At 34.5% G+C, this 15,320-nt stretch overlaps 1 protein-coding gene and 1 pseudogene across 3 annotated transcripts in view; one reads left to right on the plus strand and one right to left on the minus strand.

The window, feature by feature from the left end:
* The window catches only part of EDIL3 (EGF like repeats and discoidin domains 3), a 434,019-nt gene that overhangs the window by 14,392 nt on the left and 404,307 nt on the right, over window positions 1–15,320 (plus strand). The window lies entirely within an intron of this gene.
* On the minus strand, window positions 1,065–1,182 carry LOC120365679 (5S ribosomal RNA; annotated as a pseudogene).

Genomic DNA, 15,320 nt, shown 5'->3' on the forward strand with positions numbered 1-15,320 from the left:
TTTCCCTCCTCCCACCATGCAGTCACACCTGCTCAAACCAGAAGTACTTGGCAGAGGGAAAGAGACAACACCTGGGAATGGTGTCTGCCTAGGAGCTGGGAACCTTCTAAACAGCTCTGTTTAGAGTTGTTTGTGTAATGACAATCTGTGTGTCACTGCAAACTGCTATTTATTCCCCTTTAGGCAACTGTATTTCTACCTTTCCTAAATGCTTCGATAGTTCTAAAACAATTTATATGTTTGTGATCCTAGTAATTGTGTGATTTCCACTTCTAGTCTGAAAAGTCTAAAACAGACATATCTTTCTGAAAAGGTATATAATGAAAAAAGGCATGTAAAATAAAAACGGTGAAATCTAATACATTGCTCCTGTTTATGAGATGAGGAAAAGGCTTTGGCAATTGTTTTTTAGTTTGGAGAAAGGCAGTTAATTTCTAATCTTGGTTTTAAAATTTGAATTATTTGGTAATCTATCAGCAAGTATACATTCATTGATGAAAAGGTATAATGGTGACATATTGGTGTCTGTATTTTGAGGCTTGTTTAAATAAATAAATATCTTTAAGTATATGTTTAACCCTAAAATGGATCATATCACACAGGGTTTCGGGGGTTTAATTTTCAATTTAATTATGATGGTAAAATTCAGGTAACATGAAATTTACCGTGTTAATCATGTTTTTAGGTGTACAGTTTGGTGATATTAAATACATTTTAATGCTGTGCAACCAACCATTATCCAACTCTTTTTATCTTATAATGCAGAAACCCCATTCATAGTCATTAAGCAATAATTCCCCATTTCTCCCTCTTCCCAGACCCTGACAACCACCATTCTACTTTCGCATTCTATGATTTTGACTACCCTAAGTCTCTAGGTCCCTCATATAAATGGAAACCATGCAATATTTCACTTAGCATGATGTCTTCAAGGTTCATTTCTTTTGTAGCATATGTTAGAATGTTCTTCCCTTTTAAGGCAAAATAAAACTCCTTTGTGTATATATGTATGTATGTGTATGTTGTGTTGTCCTTTCTTTTTTAAAAAATCTTATGTATTTTAAAGCCTACAGCACTTGGTATTCCAGGCGGTCTCCCATCCAAGTACTAACCAGGCCCAACCCTGCTTAGCTTCCAAGATCAGACGAGATCGGCTGCATTCAGGGTGGTATGGCCGTAGATTGTCCTTTCTTTTTAAGGCAAATAGTATAATATTCCTTTGTGTATGTATGTATATATGTATGCATATGTTGTGTGTGTATATTTATGTGTGTTTATATGTGTATGTATATATATGTTTATGTATATTATATGTAAGTTTATATTTTATATATATATATGTGTGTGTGTGTGTGTGTGTGTGTGTGTGTGTGTATTCCAAGTTTTTGCAATCGTGAATAATCCTGCGATGAAGATGACTTCACAAATATCCCTTTCACAGTCTGTTTTCAATTTCTTTGTTATATACCCAGAAATGTAATTGCTGGATATTATGGTAATACTATTTTTAATTTTTTGAGAAACTTTCATACTGTTTTTCACAGCAGCTATAGCATCTTACATCCCCATCAAGAGTGCACATACTCTACAACAGTTTTTATGTTTTTATTTGTCTGTAGTAGTCATCTTATTGGGTGTAAAATGGTATCTCATTTTAGTTTTGACTTGCATTTTCCAAACTATTAGTGATATTGAGCGTCTTTTCATGTGTTTATTGGCCGTTTGTATATCTTCTACAGGGAAACATCCTTTTAATTCCTTTGCCCATTTTTGAATCCAGTTGTTTTTGTTGTTGTTGAGTTTTAAAGTTGTCTATATTAATTCCTTTTCAGATACATGTTTTGCAAATATTTTTCCTCATTCTGTGGGTTGCCTTTTTATTCTATGGTAGTATAGTGGTATATACAAAATATTTTAATGTTCATAAAGTTCAATTTACTAATTTTTTCTTTCGTTGCCTGTGCCTTTGGTGTCATGTCCAAGAAATCATTGCCAAATCCAATGTCGTTAAACTTTTGCCCTATTTTGTCTTCTCAGAGTTTGGAGTTTCAGGGCTTAGATTTAGATTTGATCTGTTTTGAGTTAATTTTTGTGTGCAGTGTAGTTAAGTGTTCAATTGTAATTCTTTTGCATATGGATATTCAGTTTTACCAGCAATATTTATTGAAGGACCTATATCTTTTCCCCATTGACAATTCCTATGGAATGGCTTTGGCACACTTGTCAAAAATCCTCTCCCTGTATATGTGAAGGTTTATTTCTGAGCTCTCTATTCTATTTCATTTGTTTCTATGTCTCTCTTCATGTAAGACCACATTGTTTTGATTACTGTAGCATTGCAATGAGTTTTAAAATTAGGATGAGTCTCCCAGATTGGTTCTTCTTTTTCAAGATTTCATATGGTTTTAGGATGATCTTTTTTGTTCTTGTAGAAAATCATCCTCTGAAAATTTCCAGCCCCCAGTAGATTCCAGAGTTTCAAAATAGTTACATCAGACAAATTCTGGCAATACAATTGTTGCCTAGGCAGTGAGGCAGATTCTTGGTGCTTCCTACTTCAGAGTCTTCCGGGAATCCTTTTACCTTCCAGTTGTATAATTTATTAATTCAATAACATTTTATTAAGCTCAGATAGACATATATAAGAAGTGTTTTGAGTGCTAAAATGCAACGATCAAAAAGCTGAAAGTATTTTCTCAAATAGAGCTTATATTGGAAGGAAACATAAAATAAGCAATTAAATTTATCCAGTTGGAAGGATAGGGTAGGAATTTTAGGGATAGAGTTTTTCGCTCTGTTTTTGAGACATGAGACAGAGTCTTGCTCCACCACCCAGGCTGAAGTGCACTGATGCCATCTTGGCTCACTGCAACCTCCACCTCCTGGATTCAAGCCTCCCAAGTAGCTGACATTTACAGGCAAGCACCTCCAGGCTCAGCTAATTTTTTGTATTCCTGGTAGAAATCAGGTTTCACCATGGTGGCCAGGCTAGTCTTGTACTCCTGACCTCAAGTTCTCCCCTCACCTCAACCTCCCAAAGTGCTAGGATTACAGGCATGAGCCACTGGCCTGGCTCAGATTTCCTTTTTATGTTGAGTGCTGAGATTCAATCTCATTTTTCAAAAATATTAAGGAAGTGAAATATTGCAAATACATTTTCTCACATTTTGTTTGCCTTTATATTGCACTTATTGTGTTTGTTAAAAGTTGTTAAAGTTGACTGTAATGAGCTGTGATCACACCACTGCATTCCAACTTGGGAGGTGACGGAGCAAGACCCTGTCTCAAAATTGTTTTTTTAAAAGTCATTATATTTAAAACAGATTTATTTTATAAAATATGCCTGTGTTTCCCTTTATGATTTCTGCTGTTGGCATTATCTTTAAGTATATAAGAATTTCTCTTTGTTTTTTCTACCAAATGGTTTTCTGTGCTTCCCCACATGACTTAAAGCAACTGTTAGAAAAAGGAACATGTATTATACACTAAATACCATGATATAATTTGCATCTTTTCAGGGACTTATTTATTAAGCTGCTTCTCTATTAGAGTGTCAGTAGTAGTTGGTTTTAATTGTGTTTTGTTATATGTTTGTGCCATTGTGTACAATTATTTAAAATATATCTGAATATAATTTGCTAGTATTTTTGTTGGGACATTTGCATCTATTTTCATAAATGACATGTTATGCTAACTTTATTATATTTGGTATTGGAAAAAAATGCTAGATAGGTAGAATTACTTGGGGAGCTTTTCTTCCCTGAAACACTTTAAATACCGCAAGAGTTTTCTGTTCCTTAAGTTTTGAAATAACTCACCTGCTAGCAGTCTGATCTGTGTGGTGGGTAGTTTTGTGAATACTGTTTCTAGAATCTTTCATAATTAGTAGAATACTGTCTTGTTATCCTCTTTCCATGTTTGATAAATTATCATTTCTGATATAACAGAGCATTTTAACAATATTTTCTAATTTATTAGCACATATTATATGTAGCATTTAATGTTCATGGAGAGTTACATATTTATAGAATATTTTGAAAGAAAAATGTACAAAACTGATCACATAAATCTATATAGAGGATGGTAACTATGAAGTAAAGAAGTAAGCTTTGGAGAAGGTAAGGCTCCTAGGTCTCAAGAGTCAGGATTTTCTGCTTCAACAGATAACTAACTTTGGTTTTATTGTGTGTAAAATAAGAATAATAATGGGCCCTGACCTGTAAAGTTGTTACAAGGGTTTAATAGAGGTTAAGTGCTTAGAAGCATATCTGTGGCCCATGATGAATATAATGATAATGATAATGATAATGATAATGATGATGATGATGATGGGGATGATGATGAGGATGGTGATGGTGTCGGTAGTATGACATATCCAGTGCTGTAGCACAATGCTTGGTACACCATTCTGATTTTAGAAAAATTATTGGTGAATAAACTGTTGTTTTTCTTATTTTATTTATTTATTTATTTATTTATACTTTTTGGGATAATACTTATCAAAAAGACTTTAGTCTTTGAGCTATAACTTTCTGGCATATTGGTGTATTGTGTGGGTTAAAAGAAAGATTTTTCTAGTCAGATAGACTGGGAATTGGATCCTGAATGAAACGTTTATTTGCCTTGATACCTTTTAGTTGTTACATACATAGCCCATTTCCTCATTCCTAGAGTGTGAATAAAACAATAGCAACCTAATAGAGCTGTTGTAGAGATTAAAAGATATAACCCATGTAATGTGCTTGCAAATGCTGGCACAATACAAGCCCTCAATAAATGTCAGGTATTATTTTCTTAGTTGTGGTCTGGCTGTTAAAAGGGGACAGTTATTCTGAGACACATCCCAAAGGAGAATGGTATAGGGAAGGCATGGGAACCTGGAATGTTCTGAAAAATTGACTGATCAGCAAAAATTAGCAATCCTAAAATTGATGTGAAATATGTTTCTATTATGTTTCTGGCTTTAAATTATTGCATTTTGAGAGCACTTGATTGTAATAGAATATCAATTAATGTCCCTTAAATCACCAGGTGGTCTTGCTTTCTTTGTACTCTTTCCACCTAGATGTGTTCACTTTCCACTCTGAAGATAGACTGTAAGTTGAGTCTTGATTTATCACTTATAACAGAAACTTATAAAATATCTTGGGTTGTTTTTATTTCACATTTTGATTTAGAGGTGTTAATTGTAAATATGGCATAAAAAAGATTTTTTTAAAGGTGGAACTCAGGATGTTAAAATGAAAAATAATTGAAATATATTCTTGTTTTAGAGCTAAGTTTCTATGCAACAGAACTAGATTCAAAAATGAAGGTGGCAATGAGCATGACAGTTTTTTTATAATCTGTTAGTTCATGACTGATTGTTTCTGTGGTCAGTACAAAGTATTCAGAAAACTCTTTACTGTGTCCTGCCTTTTAGTGGTTCAAATTTATTTAAATATCATAGATACCTTAAAAATGGAAAAAAAAATCAGTGCATGTTGCAATTAAAATTTTAATATACAATAATTGTTTTCAATTTAAATAATTTATTTTTGCTACCTCTTCCTTTCAAAACAAGCAAGCAACAACAACCACCCCAAATCCAAAACTTTCCATTAAGAGAAGACATTTAAGTTAAATAGAAGTGATAAATATGCAAATGTGGTTTAAGGATTGGTATAACACTCTATCATTTTGCAAAGAACAGACAGAAAATATATATGGAATGAGTCAAGTGGTTTGGATGAATTAAAAAATGATAGTAAAGGTTCAGGGTAGAAAATTGATAGGCCATTTTGTATCAATTTGTATCTATTTCCACAGTAACAACATTTATTACTAAAAATTAGCCTGTTGCAAGATTCCATGTGAAATTTACATAGTTAAAACTCATGAGATTTATCATGAGTTGTATGTACACTATATATTATCATGAGTTGTATATCATTGTATATATACTGTATATTACTATAAATACAACTCATGAGATTTATCATGAGTTGTATATATCCTATATATTATCATGAGTTGTATATCTGTATATATACTGTATATTAATTATTTTTAAATAAATTCATAATTTAAAACATTATTTGGGGTACAATATAAATGTATCCATAAAGGAGCAATTGTAATGTGCAGATTCAGGATTATCTTCTCATTTTAAGGTCAGCTGATTAGGAATTTTAACTGTGTCTGCTAAATCCATTTTTCTATGTAACATGACATATTTAACGGACATAACATCAGAAGATAAAGATCACGGTGATTTGAAAGCTACCAACTGCAATGATTTATATATACAATCTCATGTAGATATAGGTTTGTATAACTCTTCATCTGTAGTATATCTGTGTAACAATTTCCAAAGCAGTATGAATCAGTTTTGCTATCAAAAGACAATTCTTACTTCATACGAAACCAAAAGAGAGCCTGTATAGACAAGACAATCCTAAGCAAAAAGAACAAAGCTAGAGGCATCATTCTACCTGACTTCGAACTATACTACAAGGCTACAGTAATCAAAACAGCATGGTACTGGTACCAAAACAGAGATAAGACCAGTGGAACAGAACAGAGGCCTCGGAGGCAATGCCACACATCTACAACCATCTGATCTTTGACAAACCTGACAAAAACAAGCAATAGGGAAAGGATTCCCTGTTTAATAAATGGTGTTGGGAAAGCTGACTAGCCATGTGCAGAAAGCTGAAACTGGATCCCTTCCTGACACCTTACACAAAAACTAACTCCAGATTGATTAAAGACTTAAACATAAGACCTAACACCATAAAAACCCTAGAAGAAAACCTAGGGAATACCATTCAGGACATAGGCCTAGGCAAGGACTTCATGGATAAAACACCAAAAGCATTGGCAACAAAAGCCAAAATAGACAAATGGGATCTAATTAAACTCCAGAGCTTCTGTACAGCAAAAGAAACAAGGATTAGAGTGAACTGGCAACCAAAAGAATGGGGAAAAATTTTTGCAATCTAACTATCTGACAAAGGGCTAATATCCAGAATCTACAAAGAACTAAAACAGATTTACAAGAAAAAAACAAACAAACCCATTGAAAAGTGGGCTAAAGACATGAACAGACACTTTTCAAAAGGAGACATATATGAGGCCAGCAAACATATGAAAAAATGCTCATCATCACTGGTCATTTAGAGAAATGCAAATCATAACCACATTGAGATACCATCTCACCAATTAGAATGGCAATCATTAAAAAATCTGGAGACAACAGATGCTGGAAAAGATGTGGAGAAATAGGAACAGTTTTACAAAAACTAACTCCAGATTGATTAAAGACTTAAACATAAGACCTAACACCATAAAAACCCTAGAAGAAAACCTAGGGAATACCATTCAGGACATAGGCCTAGGCAAGGACTTCATGGATAAAACACCAAAAGCATTGGCAACAAAAGCCAAAATAGACAAATGGGATCTAATTAAACTCCAGAGCTTCTGTACAGCAAAAGAAACAAGGATTAGAGTGAACTGGCAACCAAAAGAATGGGGAAAAATTTTTGCAATCTAACTATCTGACAAAGGGCTAATATCCAGAATCTACAAAGAACTAAAACAGATTTACAAGAAAAAAACAAACAAACCCATTGAAAAGTGGGCTAAAGACATGAACAGACACTTTTCAAAAGGAGACATATATGAGGCCAGCAAACATATGAAAAAATGCTCATCATCACTGGTCATTTAGAGAAATGCAAATCATAACCACATTGAGATACCATCTCACCAATTAGAATGGCAATCATTAAAAAATCTGGAGACAACAGATGCTGGAAAAGATGTGGAGAAATAGGAACAGTTTTACACTTTTGGTAGGAGTGTAAATTAGTGGAAGACAGTGTGGCGATTCCTCAAGGACCAAGAAATAGAAATTCCGTATGATCCAACAATCTCATTACTGGGTATATATCCAAAGGATTATGAATTGTTCTATTATAAAGACATATACACATATATGTTCATTATGGCACTGTTTACAATAGCAAAGGCCTGGAACCAACCCAAATGCCCATGGATAATAGACTGGACAAGGAAAACGTGGCACACATACACCATGGAATACTATGCAGCCATAAAAAACAATGAGTTTGCGTCCTCTGTAGGGACATGGATGAATCTGGAAACCATCATTGTCAGCAAACTTAGACAAGAACAGAAAATCAAATGCTGCATGTTCTTACTCATAGGTGGATGTTGAACAATGAGAACACACGGACGTAGGGAGGGAAGCATCACACTGGGGTCTGCAGGGAGGGAATAGAGGAGGGACAGTGGGGCAGGGAGGTTGGGGAGGGATAACATGGGGAGAAATGCCAGATAAAGGTGACTAGGGGATGGAGGCAGCAAACCACATTGCCATGCATGTAACTATGCAACAATCCTGCATGTTCTGCACATGTACCCCAGAATGTAAAGTGCAATAAAAAAAAAGTATATATAATTTAAAAAAATATCAGTTGAGAAATCAAAAAAACAAACGGACGACAATTCTAGCTCTAATAAATACTTGCCTTGTGGCCTTGTGATTGGGCAAATTCTAAACTCCAAGCCTCAATTCCCTTATTCAGCAAAAACCGAGACCATAGCCTCTACACTATTTGTCTTTTTGGCATATGTAATGATCAAAATAAAAATGAAGTGATATACAAGAAATAATTTCGGAACCTGAAAACTGCCTTACATTGTCTGTTTTGGTTGTAGCTTCAAAATTTTAATTTGTCTTTTGTACCTTTATAGGATTAGGTGGAACTGGAAGTAGTGACAATTTCACTTTTTCTATAATCTTCCCTTGGTTGTATTTGTATATTTTACTGTACATAGTAAGATATCATGAAAACTTTTGATGACAATTATTTTGAAAATGAACAGAAACACACTAAGATGTTATGACAAATCAGATACATGTGTAGTCATTGATTTGTGAGAACCCAAGTGATGATCGAAATATGAACAGTGCCTATATATTAAAATGACTATATTTATATCTGATGCCCCAGATTTCTGTGATTTCTCTCATTTTTTTTCACCTCCAGTTGATATCTAGAAGTAGCTGGCTTAGAAAATTATTTTTTGTTCATACAAATTTAAAAGTGAAGAAGTTAAATTAGTCACTCACCATCATGAAAAATTTGTCACCTCTAAAAAATATAAGACATCTTCTCTTTTGCTATGTTTCTGTGACCCAGAATTTCAACTTTTTCTGGTTCCAATGCCAGTCCACAAAAACAAGATTACCTCAAATTTCCTTTAATGCAGTGCCAGTTGCACTGTTTAAAATATTTTAGCCAGTATTATAGAATTGTTTCTAGAGAAACATGTTTGATTTTGTTTCTAAAATGCTCAATTTCAAAATGATATATGAACTATAACTCATTTTTTAATTAGCAACTTTTTGTTATTGTGTTGCGGTTGAGATGGAGTCTTGCTCTGCCACCAGGTTGGAGTGCAGTGACAGGATCTGTGCTCACTGCAACTCTTGCCTCCCCAGTTCAAGCGATTTTCCTGCTTCAGCCACCTCAGTAGCTGGTATTACAGGCAGGCAGCACCATGCCCAGCTAATATTTGCATTTTTAGTAGAGAAAGGGTTTCGCCATGTTGGCCAGGATGGTCTCCATGTCTTGACCTTGTGACCCACACGCCTCGGCCTGAATTAGCAATTTTTAAATTATACCTCTCAATACAAAAATTTACTAAGATTCTAAAACCAAGATGCAATGACATTAATTTCCCCTCTGGGAACTGTAAGTATATATTTATATAAAAGTTATTAATACTTTATTATAAAGGAATATACTTAAATAAATTAGAATAAATACATTAAATTACCTCTTCAGTTAGTAATACAGTGTACATACTCATTGCTGTCAGAAAATAAATGCATTTGGAAGTCAAATTTACAAACAGAAAAGCAAAAACATAAAATTGTTTCTAAAAAAATTTCTGTCTGTTCTTTGAGAAGTGAAATAGATCATCTTAATTTTTTTTTACTATTTCTAAGCAAGTTATTTATTTTGTTTTTTATTTTCCATAATTCAAGAGTATCTTTTGATATATTTAAAATGTTACTACTGATATCAGCTACCTAGTAAACCAATCAAGGGTTGGAGGTTTCAGGTTTCTGATTTAACCTTAATTTGGAATATTTTATAAATTATGTCAATTGATTTGGGGATAATATGAGGCATAAAGAACTCTTCCAGGGTGAGTTGTTTGTGCAGTCAATGACTATGCCAAAGCCTCAAATATAAGCACAGGCAATTGGAACATACAAACTTTAACAGGGACTTCTCAGGTTTGTTTATGTTGGCATATCAATGTGAAAATATGCATTTTAATATGTAATTTTAATATTTAATGCATTATAAAAATAATATTTAGGTCATTTGGAAATATTAGGAATATAAACCATCAAACCATACTGTATAATAGGAGAACTTCATACTTACGCAATGTAGAATGAATCAGCCATTATATATGATTCAGAAAACCTTAGAAAAATATTTACAATGAGAAAGATAACAATTTAAAAATGTAAGTCTTATTCACATGGTTTAATAGTTCCCTGACTTTCCTACAAAAGAAAATTAAAGCAAATTGAATAGATGAATCATTTGGTTGTACTCTAGGAATTTACACACTGTTCTTTCTTATGTTGGAGTAATAACAAAGGTGTGTAATAAAGCAAAATATATTGTTGTATCTTTTAAATTTGCCATTTCAGAAATTAAAGTGGAAACCACTTTAGGAAACCTATTAATCTATGTTTATAATTAAAACTGGGTTTCTTTGGCATTACTGTTCTTTTGGGAAGTTGGCTTTTATATATTCTACATTAAGTTCATTTTATTATGTATCTATATAAGCTTGTTATTGTAGGGTATGTTGCTTAGACTGTATCTATGAATACACATGCAGAAAACTTGTGTGTAGTCAAACAGTATTTAGGACTTGCATTTTGGGTTTTTAGACTATTATCTTTAGATGATAAGTTGGTTCTTTTATAAAATGTAAAGCATTTTCACATTGGTTATCTCTTTACCCATGCATTACCTTGTTTTAAAGCACAAAATAAGTTATAAAGGTTAGAGATTGTTTAGCACTTTGGTATACCTCACAATGCTTACAGAAGTACTTTGTGTATAGGGTATACTTGATAGACCAATTGAATTCCCAGAAAACTGTTTTATTAATATTTTTATAACACAGTAGATAGTAGTATAAGAAAAACATCAACATCTCAAATAATGACATTTATAAGCTAAAATAAATATAGTGAGAATATTCACCTTTCCAGAAAAATAAACAGATTGATAGCAATCTAACCTATTAAAAGCTAAAATAATAGAATCTTTAAAACAATGGACAATAGTTATGAGAATCCAAAACAATTAGAGTATCTATGATCACCATATTCTTTTTTGAAGTAAATGTTGCACTTTAATCATTTTGCATAAATAAGTGCCTCTTTTATTTATAAAGATATTGATAGTTATAGTTATTCCCAGCTTTTTGTAGAATAGTCAGGTTCACAGGACAGGAAAGCATTGTACAGCAAGACATTCATCTTGCTTTAGAAATCTGAGGGGTGTGTGTGTGTGTGTGTGTGTGTGTGTGTGTGTGTGTGTGTTGTGATGGCCTTACCCTAGAATGGTGGTATCATCAGAATCCTTTTGTTTAGATTGAATTTGTTTTTGTTCACACTTGAAGCAAATCCAAACTAATGAGATTTCCTTTTAAATAGGTAAAGCAAGATTCATCACAGCCATCAGTTGTCTGTCTTTTTATTGACACTCACTTGCAGAATCAACTTAGACGAGTGGATAAGTGACTTAGGTAACAAACAGGCAAGATATATGTTTATCTTATATTCAAAGAATATAAGGTATTCTTTGGTCATTTTGTAAGATCATTAAACACTTGCTTGGGTTATTGGAAATGACATTTGCATTCTTTTTGCTTGAAAGGCCATTACTAGCAACATATTTATGCCCACTCTCTCCTCAAATGGTTTTGATATATCATACATGAAATCAAAATTTCCTAAAGGACCACTTTTTGCCATGCCAGTCTGTGATAAGAGTTCTTGGATCTATACCAGATTCTACTTTGATATTTTCCCAGATCTCTTTTCCTTTCCATGTTTACTCTGGTTTCCATTTCGGTAATTACCATACTGGAGGTGATAACCTACATAAGTGATAGCATTACTTATTCCTTCCTTACTAATCTAACAGGAAATGATTGAAAAGGGCATTCAATTTATCTACTCACTTTATATTAAGAGATGTTTTGGGGGCAGTGAATTTATTCCCAGGATTCAAACACGTTGGCCTTTAATTTGTCAAACCTCAGTATTTAAGTAAATGATCTATGTTCTGACTGAATTAATTGAACTCAGTGAAGGTGTAAAAATAGGTTGTTTTTGTATTTTCTCACATATTTCTGTAAGGTCCGAACTGTTGGAAAGCAATCAAACTCTGAATTACTCAGTGACTGCTGCAATGCCTGTTCTTTGACCTCATAAAATCTCTCCTTTTTTTCCTCTGTTAACTTTCCTTCCACCTTCTTCTCTTCTATTTGATGAACACTTTACTCCATTTTTCAACCACTCTCCTTCAAATCTTCAACTCTCCTTATCCACTGGCTTCGAGCTGCTCCCACTCCGTAGTAGTTGAGTGTGGAGGTTGTAGTTTAATCTTTAAGTCATAGAAACATGGTTTGGTCAGTGTACTGAGAACAGAATTATATCTAGTTGTGAACTCCCAGGGATACATAATTCAAAAAATATGGTATCAGAATATACATTTTTACATTCCATAATGGTAATTCTAATCTTTAAGGATATGAAAAGAGACATGAGAATTCTAGTGAACTCTTTCAAAAACTCAGAAAAGAGGAGTTTAGTTGAGTGAATTGGCTGCTGAATGTTAGGAACTAAAGTGGTCTGACCGCAGTTGGTGTACCCCTACCATAGGCTGGGCTGCAGTTCCTGTTCCCTTGGATAGTGTTTGTCTGGGCAGTGCCATGGTTCATCTCTCTCTCTTTCAGATTTTGGTGTTTTATTTGCTGAATAACCCCTTTTCCTCATCCCGTTCATCCACCAAAGCATTTTGAATTGCACATTCTTTCATTAGATATAGTAATACATTCCCGTAGTTTCAAGACAATTCTAACTAGTCTAAAAGTCAATTTTTTCAGTCTTTTGAGATTTTACAATTTAACTATAGGATGGCAAAATTATTTTTCAATTTACAGGGTGTCAGGAATCCCTGCCCATTTAAAACTGCAGTCATGCATGAACCATGTAAGCCATTAGAGGACCAAAATGTTAAATTCTAAGTCTTGTGTTTGTTATTTATTTCAGAATAAAATTTCAAGTTTTAAAAATGTAATTTGTCCTTGTACATTAAATATTAATAAAATGTTATAATAAATGATTTATCTAACTAAATACTTTTCTGACCAGATTTCAGGCAAAAGTTGGGCACTAGAGATGGCATTTATTCAGATTCTTGCTGTGCTGAATATATCTGTTTTGCCCAATTTATGACAATGCTATAAAGGCAGATACGTGCGATAATGTTTTAATCAAATAAATGATTCATTTATCACATTTCACTCCGCATATTTAAACTAGCTTAGACTGAAAACACAAAATACAAAATGTTTGTATTAATTTGTGGGTGGGATGGAGCACCAATAACATTAATATATTGGTTTTTAATAAACAAACCCAAATTTCCATAGTTACATGAGAGCTGTCCTTAAGAGTACTTGCCAAGGGAGGCCTATTCTTTTTCCTCCCACTACTGTGATCCCTTGGAGGAGTAGAGATGTTCTGGTTTTTAGTGATTTCATCCTTTTTTTGCTGGTTTCTTCCCATCTTTGTGGCTTTATCTACCTTTGATCTTTGAAGTTGGTGACTTTCAGATGGGGTCTCTGAGTGGACATCCTTTCTGTTCATGTTGAAACTATTTCTTTCAGTTGTTTAGTTTCCCTTCTAACAGGTCTCTTTGCTGCAGGACTGCTGGAGGTCCTCTTCAGATCCTATTTGCCTGGGAATCACCAGCAGGGGCTGCAGAATAGTAGGGGTTGCTGCCTGTTCCTTCTTCTGGTATCTTCATCCCAGAAGGATACCTGCCAGATATCAGCCAGAGCTCTCCTTTGTGGGAGTGAGACCTGTCCACCAAGCCATATCACCTGGCTCCATGCCTTCAGTCCCCTCTTTTTCAGGGGAATGTGTGGCTCTGTCTAGCAGGTGTTCCAGGTGCCAGTTAAAATGGCCATCCGGATTTGTGCCAGTTTTTGTCCTGAAACCTGTGGCACTTGTCGGCTGGTGGAAATCTCCTGGTCCGTGGGCTGTAAAGACCATGGGAGAAGTGCTGTATCTGAATCAGAGTGCCAGAAAAGCCCACGATGGCCACTTTCAGTAGGAGGGGCGTCCTCCAGTCCGATATACTTCCTGCCTCAGCTTGCCCTCCTTGGGCCACACCCACTGTCCAGCCATTCCCATTGAGATGCACCTGGTACTTTGGTTGGAAATGCGTGGATCACTTGCCCGCTGCATTGCTCTCCTGGGAACTGTGCTCCAGATTTGTTCGTATTGGGCCATCTTAGTGGAGCCTCCCTCTGAATCCTTTTTTTTTTTTTTTTTTTTTGAGATGGAGTCTCACTCCATCACCCAGGCTTAAGTGTAACGGCATGATCTCAGCTAATTTTAACCTCTGTCTCCTGGGTTCAGGGATTCCCACACCACACCCTCCCAAGTAGCTGGAATTATGGGTACATGCTACCAAGCCTGGTTAATTTTGTGTTTTTAGTAGAGATGGGGTTTCACCATGCTGGCCAGGCTAATCTCATACTCCTGACCTCAAGTGATCTGCCCACCTCATCTTTGCTAAGTGCTGGAATTACAGGCATGAGCCACTGCCCCAGCCTGCACTTGCATTTGATTCACAGAAAGGTAAAAACCTAAAGGAAATTCTGGGACAGAGGTGTGGAAAGGGGTTTAGACTAAAATTATATAGAAACTTAAAGGGTGTCTGTATAATTTCATAGTACAAAATATCATTATATTTAATATTGCTATAGATAAATGGGCCATCTGCTTTGATTTGAAAGCATTTTCTGTCATAAGCTGATCCATATATTCATAGTATTCACTTTAACAGAATTTGAGAGGGGATTTTTAATGAGTTACTTAAAAGATATAAGGCAAACATGGGCCACAGGTAGTACAATGGTATAAAAATTATTCTAAGGAAATAGAAATTATACAAATTAGAACTAATGTG

Source organism: Saimiri boliviensis, chromosome 1 (assembly GCF_048565385.1).
Source record: "Saimiri boliviensis isolate mSaiBol1 chromosome 1, mSaiBol1.pri, whole genome shotgun sequence".
NCBI lineage: Eukaryota > Metazoa > Chordata > Mammalia > Primates > Cebidae > Saimiri > Saimiri boliviensis.